Here is a 16,280-nt window from a genome sequence, read left to right on the forward strand (position 1 = left end):
CAGATCTGATCCCTACACAGGCTCAAGTTGAACCTGGGAGGGCGGGTCTTCCGATGTAAAATCCCTGAGTCCCAAAAACGTTTCTGCTGCAGCCACAATAATGTCTAGTTTCTTTGAGACTTGTGGTCTACAGTTTATAACTATGGAAATGAACGCAACAAAATCCACAGGGTATCTTTTGTCTGGCAGCAAACATTTATACAGGCTGTGGTGTATCCACTACCATCTCTTCACTAGCATCACTTGTTTTCTCAATTATTTTAATCGCCTCTGCATCGGAGATTTGATTGACCACTAACTTTTGCAACTGCAATTTCCTTCACCCTTACAAGATCATGATACCCACCACAATTGCAACACCGTCGTCCTTCTACACACCTTTCTTCAGTATACTCTGTTCGTCAGCACACACTTGAAACATGGCCAAATCCTTTACAATTCTTACACTGTAATGGTTTGGAAACGAAAGCTCTTAAGGCGTATCTTATATAACCAAGCTTCACATGCGTGGGTATTTGTACTTTATCAAAAAACAACAGGACAGACTTTCTTATTTTTCTCTATTCACCCAGCGGGTCAGACGCCGGGCACCAACCACGCAAGGAATTATCTTCAGGTATTCAACCTGAACTTCCGTCGTCACCCCTGAGATTACTTATTTGACGGGTGGTCTACTCCGATGTTCAAAACACAAAACTTCTGTTGTCCGGATTGTTTTGAGGCCCACTGCAATCTTCCTCTGCTCTTCAGAAATACAATTAATCAAAGTAAGACCACTCTTGGTCACTCTGGCAGACTCCACTTTTCAAAGCGCATACTTCACAATTTTCAACACCTCAAACGGGATTCCCACATATGCATCCTTACTCAACAAACGCATCCAAACAAGAAGCGATTCATTTTCATTTACACATGTATCCACCAATCCAATTTTAGACAATTTCCTTGTTGTTCCAGTTTTCGATATTACTGTTGTCCACTCAGAACATTGTTCTTCACCAAATTTACTAGACGCGCTGCTTAATTCGAACTCATCAACCACTTCTGCCATCTTCCTCCCTTAACCCAACCCCTACGCTAACCATAACCACCTTTAACCCTCACCATTTTACATGTCAACTTCAATAGGGTAGGGACATCCCAAGGATCCCTGATAGCAAGGATCTGATAAAACAGGGTACTCCACCGCCTCACTCTATGCTCATTTACATTTTAGTCATTTAGCAGAAGCTCTTATCCAGAGCGACTTACAGTTAGTGAATGCATAGGTTTTATTTTTTTTATTTTTTTCATACTGGCCCCCGGTGGAAAACGAACCCACATCCCTGCCGGCCAAACCCTCCCCTACCTTGGAAGACGCTGGACCAATTGGCACTGCATCACCGCCCTTGGGTCTCCCGGTTGCGACAGAGCCTGGACTCGAACCAGGATCTCTAGTGGCACAGCTAGCACTGCGATGCAGTGCCTTAGACCACTGCGCCACTCAGGAATCAAATAAAATTATATTGCCACATGTGCCGAATACAACAGGTGTAGATGTTACAGTGAAATGCTTACTTACAAGCCCTTAACCAACCATGCAGTTTTAAGAAAAATAAGATTTTTTTTTATTTTTATTTTTAATCATCTTTGAAATGCAAGAGAAAGGCCACAATATAATATTGCAGTTTAGGCGCAATTTAGATTTTGGCCACTAGATGGAAGGAGTGTGTGTGCAAAGTTTCAGATTGATCCAGTGAAGCATTGCAATACTGGACTATTTTGTATCAAGTCTGCCCAAATGTGCCAAATTGGTCAATTGATACAATTTCAAGTACGTAACTGTAGAGAACATACAAAAAAGATATGGTAATACAAAATGTAAGTTTACACACTCCCAGGAATGTCATACATGATGGATCATTAGCTTATACTCTAACTTTCACACATCTAGATGGCCGGGCGGGGTGGGTGTGGAGCCAGAGGCAGCAGGGGTTCAAACTGTAGAACCCAGTTCCTACATTTGAATATAAAAATGGATTTTATGAAACAAAACTATACTACGTTTTGTCTCTGGGGCTCTTAGGATGACAAATCAGAGCAAGACTAGTGAAGTAAGTACATTATTTACCTTCAGAGGTGAATGTATCAAACCAGTTGCCGTGACAGGTTTTTTGTTGTTGTGCACTCTCCTCAAACAATAGCATGGTATTTTCTCACTGTAATAGCTACTGTAAATTGGACAGTGCAGAAAAGACTAACAATAATTTAAGCTTTCTGCCCATATAAGACATGTCTATGTCCTGGAAAGTTTGCTGTTACTTACAGCAGTCATGCTAATCACATTAGCACACGTTAGCTCAACCGTCACGTATACAGGACACCGATCTCGTAGAGGTTAAACAGCAGTAAAATTAAATAACAGTAGGGAGGCTATATACAGGGGGTACCGGTACAGAATCAATGTGTCAATAGGTTGGTCGAGGAAATTAGGTAATACAGTTGAAGTCGGAAGTTTACATACACCTTAGCCAAATACATTTAAACTCAGTCTTTCACAATTCCTGACATTTAATCCTAGTAAAAATGCCCTGTCAGGTCAGTTAGGGTCACCACTTTATTTTAAGAATGTGAAATGTCAGAATAATAGTAGAGAGAATGATTTATTTCAGCTTTTATTTATTTCATCACATTCCCAGTGGGTCAGAAGTTTAAATACACTCAATTAGTATTTGGTAGCATTTCCTTTAAATTGTTTAACTTGGGTCAAACGTTTCGGGTAGCCTTCCACAAGCTTCCCACAATAAGTTGGGTGAATTTTGGCCCATTCCTCCTGACAGAGCTGGTGTAACTGAGTCAGGTTTGTAGGCCTCATTGCTCTCACGCGCTTTTTCAGTTCTGCCCCCACATTTTCTATAGGATTGAGGTCAGGGCTTTGTGATGGCCACTCCAATACCTTGACTTTGTTGTCCTTAAACCATTTTGCCACAACTTTGGCTGTATGCTTGGGGTCATTGTCCATTTGGAAGACCCATTTGCGACCAAGCTTTAACTTCCTGACTGATGTCTTGAGATGTTGGTTCAAAATATCCACACAATTTTCCTTCCTCATGATGCCATCTATTTTCTGAAGTGCACCAGTCCCTCCTGCAGCAAAGCACCCCCACAGCATGATGCTGCCACCTCCGTGCTTCACGGTTGGGATGGTGTTCTTCGGCTTGCAAGCGTTCCCCCTTTTTCCTGCAAACATAACGATGGTCATTATGGCCAAACAGTTTTATTTTTGATTCATCAGACCAGAGGACATTTCTCCAAAAAGTAAGATCTTTGTCCCCATGTGCAGTTGCAAACCGTAGTCTGGCTTTTTTATGGCGGTTTTGGAGCAGTGGTTTCTTCCTTGTTGAGCGGCCTTTCAGGTTATGTCGATATAGGACTTGTTTTACTGTGGATATAGATACTTTTGTACCGGTTTCCTCCAGCATCTTCACAAGGTCCTTTGCTGTTGTTCTGGGATTGATTTGCACTTTTCGCACCAAAGTACGTTAATCTCTAGGAGATAGAACGCGTCTCCTTCCTGAGCGGTATGATGGCTGCGTGGTCCCATGGTGTTTATACTTGCATACTATTGTTTGTACAGATGAACGTACCTTCAGGCGTTTGGAAATTGCTCCCAAGGATGAACCAGACTTGTGGAGGTCTACAATATTTTTTCTGAGGTCTTGGCTGATTTCTTTTGATTTTCCCATGATGTTAAGCAAAGAGGCACTGAATTTGAAGGTAGGCCTTGAAATACATCTACAGGTACACATCCAATTGACTAAAATGATGTCAATTAGCCCATCAAAAGCTTCTAAAGCCATGACATCATTTTCTGGAATTTCCTAAGCTGTTTAAAGGCACAGTCAACTTAGTGTATGTAAACTTCTGACCCACTGGAATTGTGATACAGTGAATTATAAGTGATATAATCTGTCTGTAAACAATTGTTGGAAAAACTACTTGTGTCATGCACAAAGTAGATGTCCTAACCGGCTTGCCAAAACTATAGTTTGTTAACAATACATTTGTGGAGTGGTTGAAAAACAAGTTTTAATGACTCCAACCTAAGTGTATGTAAACTTCCGACTTCAACTGTATATTGTCGGGCGCATTAAGTGATGCTATGTTTTCTGTTATTTTCTAGATATTTTTGTTTGATACAACGTATTGGAAGATTTTGGGTCCCTTTGAAGGCCCAGGTCCTATAGTCACGATTCGCCACTGTGACTACCTCATCTCTGTACCCCACACATACAATTATCTGTAAGGTCCCTCAGTCGAGCAGTGAATTTCAAACACAGATTCAACCACAAAGACCAAGGAGGTTTTCCAATGCCTCACAAAGAAGGGCACCAATTGGTAGATGGGTAAAAAAATTAAAAGAAGGGCTGATTTCAAATGATAGCCATGTGATCAATAATCAGTTTAAAATGTTTACTTTGATTTATATCACACTGAAGCCTCTGGAGATTCCCCATTGACAGACACTTTCCTCTCAAGTTTACCAATACCGAAGCGAAACGACAAAGTGAGAATGGATCTTGATAAACCACTTATAACTTCAGAAATTTTACAAGCCATAAAGTCCTTAAAGAATGGCAAAACACCGGGACCAGACAGGTTCTCAGCTGAATTTTTTAAGACATTTGCTAAAGAACTCGTACCGCTTTTAGCCTCAGCCTTCTCCCACTCGTTTGATACGAAATTTCTACCCCAGACTTTTTACCAAGTCACTATATCAATAATTCTAAAGAAAGATAAGGATCCCCCCCGAGTGTGCCTCCAATAGTCCTATTTCGCTTCTGGATGTAGACTATAAAATATTAGCTAAAACCCTTCTCCTTGAGACTGCCTTACGTTCTATAATCAACCCCGAACAAACAGGGTTTATTAAAAACAGACATTCTTTAAAAAAAATTGAGACGCCTGTTTAATATTATATATACTCCACCCTCTGCAAACTTAGAAATAGTTATTTTGATGGATGCAAAAAAAGCATTTGACCATATAGAATGGGATTATTTATTCCAAGCATTAAAAGGCTTTGGTTTTGGAGATGCATTTATTTCATGCGTTAAAATAATCTACAAATCTCCACTGGCTTCAGTTCGAACTAATGCCATCCTTTCTGAATACTTTCCTTTACAACATTCCACTAGGTAGGGTTATTCGATGTCTCCATTCCTTTTTTCTATAGCCAAAGAGCCACTAGCCATCGCTCTACGTAGCAGTGAGGTAGTGAAAGGGGTGATAAGAGGAGGTCTCGAACACAAAATCTCACTTCATGCTGATGATATACTTTTATTTATCTCTAATCCAATGTTATCTGCACCAATGGTTTTGAATACTCTTGAAACCTTTGGGAAAATATCTGGCTATAAACTAAATCTGCATAAATGTGAAATGTTTTCTATTCTCCTGCATGATGGGTCCACCAGTTTGGCTACACTTCCATCCATCCATTTTAAAGACTTCCTAAAGGCAAACTTTACAAAGCTACTAGAACATACTAAATTTGACTTTGAGCGTTGGTTTCTTCTCCCCCTTTCGTTATCTGGAGGCATAAATACTGTGAAAATGAATGTCTTGCCAAGGTTTACCCACCTATTTCAATGTGTTTTCTGAGATCTTTTTTTTCTGCTCATGAAATATGGGACCAACACTTTACATGTTGCGTTTATATATATATATTTTCTATCTATCTATCTATCTATCTATCTATCTATCTATCTATCTATCTATCTATCTATCTATCTATCTATCTATCTATCTATCTATCTATCTATCTATCTATCTATCTATCTATCTATCTATCTATCTATCTATCTATCTATCTATCTATCTATCTATCTATCTATCTATCTATCTATCTATCTATCTATCTATTGTAGTATCTAGACAATTTATGACTTTGCTGACGTTTGCAAATGGTGTCTTAGAGGATGTTGACTCAGCTTGAGGAAGCATCTGGAGAGCATTTCTATAGGGGAACCCTAAAACAGAGGAAGTCTGTTATGTGGCGTCCTGGGATTGGTCTGTAGGGGAAAACACCCATTTCAGGTTACATAGGATATATATACCTTGGTTGGGACAAAGGACTGGGAGAACAACATATTAAGAGATTGGGACGGTTGTTCTCCAGATGTCTGCAGAAGTCTGTAAATTGGCGCTGAAATCTTCAATGTAATAAATTATTATAATCAAGGACAGTGTCAGAGGATTCCTTGTCATCACAGCATCTCAGCATCGTTCTCGACACTATATTAATGGCGACGAGGGTGCCCACCCAAGGACGCTACATTAATGGCGACGAGGTATTTGGGCCGTGTTGCGTCTTTTCTCAGCGTTCCATTCATGTGCGCCGAGCTGACTCTCGCTCCAGAGTCCGGCAGATAAGGGTGAGTTTTCTCACCACTTTGGGCACTGGTCAGTTCGTGTGTCCGTGTGTGTGCGTTGAATGAATGCACCGTTAAGAACTTGCGTGTGCGCTTTGCTGTTATTTGCTGCCGTTCTAAATTTCTACATTTGTTTGCGTTGAAAACAACGCAAACAGGGGGGAGTGTCTATAAGAACTGATAATATTGGACACAGGGATATTTTTGCTTGAATAAAATTAAAAAAGAATAGAAGGAAGGAGAAAGGCCAGGAACTAAGGAAAAATGTATACAAATTAGGACGTCGTTGATCTATGGTAAGCCCTCAAACGAGGCGATCATTAGGATGGGCCGAAAATCCTGAAAACTCACTAGGTTGTTTTTAGGTCAGTTCCGGGGACTGGAGTTTGTGGTAGATACATTCGGTTGCAAGTTACCGCTCGACTTATAGTTGACGAGGTATATGTTCGATGTAACCTCTCATTTGGATATCTGCAAACTTGAGGTAGCATAAATTTAGGAAGGAATAATGAGAAATAAGGAGCGACGGTAGCATGCTTTAGAGGTCCGTAGGAACGGATACAAGCCTCTTGAATTGTGTGTGTGTGAGGAAAAAATGGAGGTCTCTGCAGTGTGTCGACTAGGGCTATGAGAACAGGGGTTTTTGTTTTTGTAAAGAAATATGTAAGTTAAAGTTAAAATCTTATGAGTCTCTATAAAAAGAGAACGTTTAATAACTGTTAGAAGACTAGGAGCCTACATGGAGGATTTTAAGAGTGTATAGAGATGTTTTGTAATGGATAAGAAAATAACTATAAATCTGCAGATCAGGATAAGTGAAGTTAAGAAACTTCAAAGTAGGATTTGTGTTCTATGTTTTGTGTTGGTTTGTGAGTTCTGTTAAGTGTTACTGTTTGTCTGTGTTGGGGAAATAACGGAGGGACAGCTGGTCTGTCTACTTTCTGTTGTTTAGCTTGGAGAGAGCTGCTTGGGAGCTCTTACTCTGAAATCGCATTGGTGAATGAACTGCGCATGTGTGGGATTTTATGAGTTTAGAGTTACGTAGAGCATATATGCCACTCCCCTGCCTGCACTGAGCTGCTGGGAGACGCAGACTCAGAGCTGAAAGAGAAGAAGGGGGAGACTTACACACGAATAAAGTATTCTGTTTGTTAAATCGGCTGTTGCTTAATGATGAAACTATTTGATTGAGATCTATTGAATTGATAAATGAGAGATATGTTGACGGAATAAAAATAAATAAAATAAAATGTTATTGAGCTATTTATAATATTCCTGAGTTAAGCTGTTTGCTTATTTCTTAGCGCGAATGTGAACAGAGGAGTATTGAATGGTTGAAATAACCCAGTGAGTGCATAAAATACTAAATTCTTGTCTGTTCTTTGTTCTTCTGTGATATGAGAGACGATAAGGAGGAGACAGAGAGAGAGAGGAGGTGCTGACGAGTGCATCACGCGACAGGGTGTGCTGCAACGGATCAAGTCAAATCAAGGCTAGTACTGTTCTATTCACAAAACTTACCTTCCATAGAGGATATTTTGTGTGCCTAGCATATTTCATGTTGTGACAACTTGACAAGGACTTGGCAACAGACTGATCAATTGATGTAATTAAAGAATTGCACATTTGAGTTTTTGTGAATGAGTTGGTTTGATTAGAGTTGTGTTGGAAATCCAGCACTGACATTATTCTGTAAAATTAAGGTAATTGGGTGCTTATTAGGCGATTGGTTTGTGGGTGCTGTAGTGTTGCTGGATTAGAGGTCTTTCTTTTTTGGATTGCTTTGAAGTTGACTACTTTCATTTACTTTCCCTGATCGGATGTGGTAAGACTGCCACTAATCAATCATTTGGTAAAAAAAAAAAAAAAAAAATGAATAAATAAATACATTGATGAATAAATAAATAAATCAATTGATTAATTAATTAATTTTTAAAAAAAATTGGGGGGGGGAAGAAAAAAAAGGAAGGGAACCATAAGCTACATAGTCTAAAATAAAAATAAAAATTCACAATAAAGGAATATAAAAGAGTTGTTACAATGGGGAAAAAGGACATCAAAACTATGAAAGTAATTACTCCTGTTAATGTAGTAGAAAATAGTAATCCTCTAGTTAATGGTATTGCAAGGTTATCTGGAAAATGGAATAAACGTTGGCCTGACATTGAACAACCATGGCCAGTGGAAGGGACGCTTAACCCAGACGTCATCAACATAATGAAAGTGCTTGAATAATAGAGAGAGGACAAGCAGAAACGACCATAAAGATGAATCCAAACTCCAAAAGTAAGAAGAAAACGAGATGTCTGGAAACTAAGGGTGGAGTGAGGTTCAGGAGGATGGAACTTGAAGATGATGATGATGATGATCAGAGTGATTCAGAAGAGATCATGGGTGGATATGACCCTGTGATCAGAAGGAGGTTGGCCAGAGTGGAAAGAAGGGGTGATGGATGTTTGAAGGAGAAGGATACAAGATATTCGAGTTCTGATGAAAGTAAAGATGAAGACAGCGATAAAGATTTGGAGATTAAAGGTGCTTCATATTCATGAGGATTTTATCCTACAATGATTAGCACAAAATAAATAGAAAGAGATATAGACCGATGCATATCATGCCTGGATAAAGCGAATAATTTAGAAGAAGTAAGAGAACTGGAAGAACAACTCAAGAAGCTGAAGATACAGGAGAAAAAACTGCTGAGAAAAGGATCCCAAGAATTGGAGAAGAAGTATACATTGAGGCCAAGGAAAGAGAGCACAAGTAAGAAGATGATGCCAGTGATAATTCGAGGACAGAACCTAGAGTATAAGCCTTTGCAGAATACCGATATGTCAGATATATTTGAGAAGCTGCCTACTCTTCAAGATGGAGCATATCCTTGGATTTCAAAATTGGAAGAAATTACGGTGGGAACACAGTCTGCCATAGGAGATATTAAGAGACTTTTGGCTAATCTCCTTGGGATTCCAGATATGGAAGACATTTTTCAGAGAGCTGGACTTGATAGATATGTGGGGACTGCGGTGAATGACCCTGAATTGTTGGCTGCAAGTAGAAATCGGCTGTGGAGAGCACTGAAAGATACGTTTCCAACAAATGTGCATCCTGACAACATTCTGATTGACCCACTAGGACAACAAGAAAATCCGAGAGCCTATGTGTCAAGAGTTCATCAAGTGTGGAGAAATTTTACCGGAAATGATCCAGATGTGAGTCAAATTGAGCAATCAATTTTGAGAGCTAAACTGCAGATGGGACTGCCCTCACCAGTAAGGAGCAAACTGGCAGATGTGGTTGGACTTGGAAGCATGACAAAAGGTGTCTATATAGATCATATAGCCCATCAAGTGGATCTGTACAGGAAAAGGGAACACAACCAGAAAGAACAGGACCAACTCTCAGAAAACTCAATGAAATACAACTGGTGGAGAATAAGAAGGAGAAGAAACAAGCTTTCGTTATGAAGAATCAGTGTGCACCAAATCAACAATCACTGCCACAGCTTCAACTGGACCAGTTCCAACCGCAATTGTACCAGCCACCAATAGCGGTACCAGTTGTTTCATATCCACAGCCAGTCGCTGGACAGACACAGAATTGGAGAGGAAGAGGACGAGAAGACTTAGGAAGAGGAAGAGGAGGAAGATTTAAGCCATACTTCCAGCAATCTTCAGAAGTGTGTTATGATTGTGGACAGGTTGGTGACTTTGCTGTGAGTGTAATGGGCCAGAAGGAAACACAAGAGGGAATTTCAGAGGAAGATACAGGGGCAAGTCAAGATCATCTGGAGGACAGATGAACCCTTATAGGGGCCAGGAGGAAGGATTCTAGGGGTGCCCAGAAGATCCGAAAGGGGGGTGTCAGCTGGTAGCATCAGGACCGGAAAAAGATCCAACAATTGAGGTGAAAATAAACAACCGACCATTGGAAGTGATGGTGGATAGCGGAGTTGCTTTTATCTGTGTTCAGCCTGAAGATGTTACACATCTCACTATGTCCAATCAACTAATTAGGACAGGGATTTGAGGGAGTGAAACAGTTGATTCCTCTTATGGAACCAATTGAGCTCTGCTATGAAAATCAGAAAATTATAATACCCATACTGGTATCAGAACTTACACCTATTGCATTGTTGGGAAGAGATGCATTGTGTAAGTTGAACTATAAAATAAAATGTACACCAGACGGCTGTCTGGTAGAAGTGCCAAAGGAAAAGGTTTACCAATTGTTGATGATGACAGAGATGGATTCGTCTTTAGTATTCTGGATTGGAAATCTCAGTGAAGATTTTTTGAAGCAGGCTAAGATATGGGAGAAATTCATTGGGGAAAAATATGCCAGATGCGAGGCTTCTGGAATATCCATTTCAACTCAGCTAAAGTATTTCAAGAATGCTTCCCAATCGAATTCAGAGGAATGGTTGAGTAATCAACCAAAGAAAGTTCAACTCAGCTTTTGTTGAATAATTTTAGGACCACAAGGAGCAGCTATGAAGATAAACACAGACGATTATCTGGATAAAGAATTGGAGATTGAGAAGAGTGTGCCACATGTGACCTTGTTGGTTTCTGAAGGCTATGAGCAGAAGCAAATAGGAGAAATGAAGACAGAAGCAGAGAAAGCTGTTTTTGTACCGATGAAAGAGAATTTGGGTATTTGGAGGAGTGAAGTTCAGCGATTTCTTAAAAATAATGATTTTGGCTCAAGGACAAGGAGAGTCATAAGCTGTACGGATGACACATGAATCTATTTGCAGTGTGAAGATGGATTAAGACCCTATGAAAGAGGAGATGTTGCAAAAAGTTCAAGAATGTTTGTGGTCTCAAAGTAGTACCGATATTGGACTTGTGAAATCAGCCCAATTGAGGTGAAAGTTGAACTTCGACGAGGAGCCAGACCTCCTTGGAAGAATCAGTATCCATTGAAAGATGAAGCAATCCAAGGGATTGAACCATAAATTGAAGGACTTTCGAAAGCAGGTGTTTTAAGGACAAGAAAAAATCCTCAGACTAACAATCCTTTGTTGTCTTTGGAGAAACCATGAGGGGTTGATAGTAGCGCCTCTAGACCTAATAGGTCTGATGATTCAGGAAGCTATGGGTTAGCTAATGTTGAAAGGGGGGAGGTTAGGAGAAAGATCACAAAGGAGTATGGTTTTTGGGAACCATATTTGCTTGAACAGGTTGACTATGTCATAGGAAGGTGCACAATCTGTCTGAAAAATAATGTTCGCAGGGGTGTGTCTGTTATTCTTGGTTACATTCCTACACCAAGAGGTGCATAGGATGTCCAACTAAGCTAAAATATGCTCAATCGTTTGCCAAGTTTTTGTGTAAAGAAGTCATAAGCAGGTGGGGACTTCCCGATCAAATATCCTCAAATTAGTGGGAAAGGAATTTGTGGATAAATCAGTGAAATGGTTTTTGAAAAAATAGGAGACAAGTCAGACTAAAACGTTACGAAAACTAGGGTTGAAGTAACTTTAGGACAGTCAGCTCAGCTTCAATGTAAGTACACGAGAGAGAGAACAGTGATGAAGGGAAATTTAGAGTTCAGTGGGAAGATAGATATGGCAGGAGTTTAGATCTGTTAGGAGCAGTTGCATTGAGAAAGTATGCGTTGCTGAATGATAAGAGAAGACTGAAGATTGAGGGTGATTGTAGTCTATGTGTATAATTCCCAGCAGGAGGATCAAGGTGATTATAAATGTATTTTTTATAATCAACAGTTTGAAAGTGAGGGATTAGAGTTGGGACTGAGAGTTAATGTAGTGACACTAGTGGTGATAGATGGAAATATAAGTAAAGAGTTCAAAGCTTTAGGGAAAATAGATGAATCAACAACAATGACATCAACACTTCAGCCTATTACAACAACAGTGAGAAGCAATTCAACTCTTTCAACATTGACAGTTATTAAAGCTATAAATGTATCACATTTGATTACAATGGAGCCAATCGCTCCAACACCAATTTTAGAGGAAAAGACTGTCATTAGGGTTAGGATGGGTGGTACAGCTCATCTTCCTTGTAGATGTGAGAGAAGGAGTGGGGGTGGTGACATTCCTCCCATGTGGAGAGATAATTATGGAGAAGAAGTGTTGTTATCAGGACCAGAAGTAGAAGCTGTTTCACCTAGTCAAAGGAAGTATATTTTGTACAACGATATGAAGTGGAAGAGGGTTATGAGTGATTGCTCACTTATTTTGGGTAATGTTACATGGGGTTCAATCTTAGAGACGGTGGCTCAACCTCTATCAAGTATGTGTCAATCTTATGCTTTATCATTGCTGTTGTATCAGCAACAATAATTAACAGATATAATAATGTCATTGTAGAAGCATTTGTTTAGGCCTAGGTTTAAGTGTTCTTGGTTAAATGAATTACCCTATGTGAATTTGTTAGATAGGAAGGAAAATCAGTTAACAGCACTTCATGAAGCATTGGAGGTGAAACCCGTGAGGGCTAAAAGCTGTTTTTGTTAAAATAACACATATGATGGAAAGAGTATGTTTAGGGGAATATCAGATTGTGATGATTATATGATGACTTTGGGTAAGCATGAACATAAGGTTAGTAATGATGAATATAATGTAACTTTTTATGTTCCAGCTAGTAAGAAGAGCATGACTTTGATGGTGAAAGATCAGCTTTTGCATGGTAATGTGACTATTGGGAATTTTAGAGATATTTAGGGGGTTTGTGGTGAGAGAGCATACAGTGGGGAAAAAAAGTATTTAGTCAGCCACCAATTGTGCAAGTTCTCCCACTTAAAAAGATGACAGAGGCCTGTAATTTTCATCATAGGTACACGTCAACTATGACAGACAAAATGAGAAAAAAAATTCCAGAAAATCACATTGTAGGATTTTTTATGGATTTATTGGCATATGATGGTGGAAAATAAGTATTTGGTCAATAACAAAAGTTTCTCAATACTTTGTTATATACCCTTTGTTGGCAATGACACAGGTCAAACGTTTTCTGTAAGTCTTCACAAGGTTTTCACACACTGTTGCTGGTGTTTTGGCCCATTCCTCCATGCAGATCTCCTCTAGAGCAGTGATGTTTTGGGGCTGTCGCTGGGCAACACAGACTTTCAACTCCCTCCAAAGATTTTCTATGGGGTTGAGATCTGGAGACTGGCTAGGCCACTCCAGGACCTTGAAATGCTTCTTACGAAGCCACTCCTTCGTTGCCCGGGCGGTGTGTTTGGGATCATTGTCATGCTGAAAGACCCAGCCACGTTTCATCTTCAATGCCCTTGCTGATGGAAGGAGGATTTCACTCAAAATCTCACGATACATGGCCCCATTCATTCTTTCCTTTACACGGATTAGTCGTCCTGGTCCCTTTGCAGAAAAACAGCCCCAAAGCATGATGTTTGCAACGCCATGCTTCACAGTAGGTATGGTGTTCTTTGGATGCAACTCAGCATTCTTTGTCCTCCAAACATGACGAGTTGAGTTTTTACCAAAAAGTTATATTTTGGTTTCATCTGACCGTATGACATTCTCCCAATCCTCTTCTGGATCATCCAAATGCACTTCAGACGGGCCTGGACATGTACTGGCTTAAGCAGGGGGACACGTCTCGCACTGCAGGATTTGAGTCCCTGGCGGCGTAGTGTGTTACTGATGGTAGGCTTTGTTACTTTGGTCCCAGCTCTCTGCAGGTCATTCACTAGGTCCCCCCGTGTGGTTCTGGGATTTTTGCTCACCGTTCTTGTGATCATTTTGACCCCACGGGGTGAGATCTTGCGTGGAGCCCCAGATCGAGGGAGATTATCAGTGGTCTTGTATGTCTTCCATTTCCTAATAATTGCTCCCACAGTTGATTTCTTCAAACCAAGCTGCTTACCTATTGCAGATTCAGTCTTCCCAGCCTGGTGCAGGTCTACAATTTTGTTTTTGGTGTCCTTTGACAGCTCTTTGGTCTTGGCCATTGTGGAGTTTGGAGTGTGACTGTTTGAGGTTGTGGACAGGTATCTTTTATACTGATAACAAGTTCAAACAGGTGCCATTAATACAGGTAACGAGTGGAGGACAGAGGAGCCTCTTAAAGAAGAAGTTACAGGTCTGTGAGAGCCAGAAATCTTGCTTGTTTGTAGGTGACCAAATACTTATTTTCCACCATAATTTGCAAATAAATTCATTAAAAATCCTACAATGGGATTTTCTGGATTTTTTTTTCTCAATTTGTCTGTCATAGTTGACGTGTACCTATGATGAAAATTACAGGCCTCTCTCATCTTTTTAAGTGGGAGAACTTGCACAATTGGTGGCCGACTAAATACTTTTTTCCCCCACTGTATATATTCTTACCCTATGGATGGACAGGATGTTGTTATATGTCGACGTTGAAGCTTCCATATTAGGTTTTTACCATTAAAAGAGGGGAAGCACCGGAAACAGATAAATCTGATTCTAGGTTTGGAAATAGGGTGAAAAGAGACATGGTGAAATTTCATAGTCTGGAAGCCTACCATTGGAAGATAAGTCTAGGAGAGAAGTGGGGACTTGGACTTTTTCCATGGTATGGTGTAACATTTTTGGTAGATCACATTGATAATATTACCTATACTTTGCAGGGTTTTGCAAATGAAATGATAAGAGGGTTTAACCTTCTGTCAATACTCAAAGGAGTATTGATGGATAGACAGTGGCGGCTCCTGAAAAAATTCTCAGGAGGGGCAATTTTTCTGATGATTTAGGTGACCTACACACGTGCACGAGTCCGTGCACGCGATTCCAGATATCTTTACCTCTGAATAAACTGCCTTTATTATACCATATCCACCCTGTCCAAAGTCTCTACTTGGTCTCAGTTCTCCAGTAAACTTGTGATTATCAACAGTACACAATGGTAACAAACAATTGGGGGAACTCACGGGGCAGATAGTAACCACTTAAAAGGAAGCGATTCCCAAACCTTCCATAACAAAGCCATCACCTACAGAGAGATGAACTTGGAGAAGAGTCCCCTAAGTAAGCTTGTCCTGGGCCTCTGTTCACAAACACAAACAGACCCCACACAGCCCCAGGACAACAACAACAACAACAACACAATTAGACCCAACCAAATCATGAGAAAACAAAAAGAGAATTACTTGACACATTGGAAAGAACAAACAAAAAAACAGAGCAAACTAGAATGCTATTTGGCCCTAAACAGAGAGTACACAGTGGCAGAATACCTGACCACTGTGACTGACCCAAACTTAATGAAAGCTTTGACTATGTACAGACTCAGTGACCATAGCCTTGCTATTGAGAAAGGCCGCCGTAGGCAGACCTGGCTCTCAAGAGAAGACAGGCTATGTGCACACTGCCCACAAAATGAGGTGGAAACTGAGCTGCACTTCCTAACCTCCTGCCAAATGTATGACCATATTAGAGACACATATTTCCCTCAGATTACAGCGATCCACAAAGAATTCGAAAACAAACCCAATTTTGATAAACTCCCTTATCTACTGGGTGAAAAACCACAGTGTGCCATCACAGCTGCAAGATTTGTGACCTGTTGCCACAAGAAAAGGGCAACCAGTGAAGAACAAACACCATTGTAAATACAACCCATATTTATGTTTATTTATTTTCCCATTTGTACTTTAACTATTTGCACATTGTAACAACACTGTATATATACATAATATGACATTTGAAATGTCTTTATTCTTTTGAAACTTCTGAGTGTAATGTTTACTGTTAATATTTATTGTTTATTTCACTTTTGTTTACTATCTACTTCCCTTGCTTTGGCAATGTTAACACACGTTTCCCATGCCAATAAAGCCCTTAAATTGAATTGAATTGATAGTAAGGTCGCAATGACACAGAAAGCAGTTCAATGTCGGGGTACA

This window comes from Coregonus lavaretus (genome assembly GCF_964263955.1).
Source record: "Coregonus lavaretus genome assembly, chromosome: 20".
NCBI lineage: Eukaryota > Metazoa > Chordata > Actinopteri > Salmoniformes > Salmonidae > Coregonus > Coregonus lavaretus.